Source organism: Electrophorus electricus, chromosome 13, assembly GCF_041902795.1.
Source record: "Electrophorus electricus isolate QZ-2024a chromosome 13, ASM4190279v1, whole genome shotgun sequence".
NCBI classification, from domain to species: Eukaryota; Metazoa; Chordata; class Actinopteri; order Gymnotiformes; family Gymnotidae; genus Electrophorus; species Electrophorus electricus.
The window spans coordinates 16,330,871-16,332,680 of NC_137509.1; positions in this window are offsets into that span (position 1 = coordinate 16,330,871).

Sequence of the window (1,810 nt, forward strand, 5' to 3'; positions counted from 1 at the left end):
CAGTTTTTGTGATGATTGTTATGAGTCATATTGTGAAAAGAAAACTGATCATCTGTTTTATGTAAAGGGAAGAAAGTAAGGAGTTACATTTTCACATTGTTCAACTGACATGATGAGCATGTATTTGTGAGTGTTTCTCCAGCACTCATGGTAACTCCTGCAATACAAAGTATTTTGCAGGACACTCACCGTTTTCCTGAAAGGGCCAAATAGAGAGAAAAGTAATAAAGAAATAGGGAAAAATAGATCAGAGAAAAATAATTCTGGGGCTTAAACAGGCTATCACACCATGAGCGTGTAAAATATTCATTTATTAATTACTGCTGCTACTCTGTAAAATTAAACATATTATTAATAAATAACATGAAGCATTCTCCCCCAAAATTTCTAAATTTGGTACTAATATAATATTTAACTTTCTCAGTTTGAAGGGTAGGCTAACGCTCCAAACTGACCCCGGTCAAGTGAGATTACAGTTTTAGAAATGTTTCACGTGATTTACAGTCAAGTACATGAAGCAGCCAGAGGACCTACACCATTTACTGCGGAAATAATGTCAGCTTTTTCTCTATACATTGCAAAGAATGAGAAACGTTTTTGCAAGAGACGTGTGCGTCTTTCAAGCTGTGGATCAGCGCCTCGAATGACAGCAAGCAGTATTCTGAATCTGAAGTTGGACCCTCATTCAGGTCAAAGAATCTTAAACCCATTTTTGTCCATTGTGTATGGAATAAACAACATTTTCTCACTTTATAGTGATATTTGTCAAGTAGTACAACTAAAGATTCAAGGACTTATGATGGCTACTAGACACATGTGTCATGATATTATGGGACCACAGATAGAACTTGGGGGTTTTAGTTGGCATAATGTTACCATAAATGGCTGAATTTTAAATTAAATAAAATAGTAAGTCTAGGTCTAGTATCCTCCTTTTACTAGCACTGTTGTCAGGTGAGAAAGACATGGTGTACAGGCTCATTCAGATGACTGGGCTTAATGTGCTTGACAATAAGACAAAGGGCAAAGCCAGAGAAAGCCAACCATTGGATTGCGTGACCCTAAAGTGGTTACGTTGCTTACTGGGGTACTAAGAAAATTAGAATTCATTCTGACTGACCGTGTTAGAAAAAATATATGTGTATGAATTTCTGTCATTTGCACTGAAATGCGAATAGTGGCTGAATCAAAATGCATGTATTACTAGATGGCAAGCTGTTTTAATATAGATTAAAACAACTCCAACTTTAGATATTTATGCCATGACAAGAGACATTGGAGATGTTGTTAATGCACAAAGCCGTGTGTCTGAACACTTGTGACTTAGAATTCTTGCAGAGTAGCGAAATGAGCTAGCCAAACCACATATCTCTTTTCAATAGTAGAGGTGTGTATATTGAAATGTAAAATGCTGATGTCCATGCAGTAAACAAGAAACATGGTATATTACAGTGTTTGTTAAAAAGCCTCAGTGTTAAATCAACAAAAAATGGTTAACAGAGAGCTATTGAATTATAGTTCTTGTGGGACAGCGTGGGGCAATAGTATTTTGAGTTTTGAAACAAACACTAACACTACCCCAACACTGTCAAATGTCTTTTTTGGGAAATGTAACATTAAACTTGTAAAAATGTAAAATATTTCTTTATATTCCTTAAAATAATACGATTAATGTAAAGATTTATTGCAGTATTTGTGCTATTATTACAAATTCTTTACACAAATTTATTACAAATAAAAGAATTGTCTGAATATGACACGGAACAGACATTATGACACTGACCATAACTAAGCTTTGTGTCTTAATGTA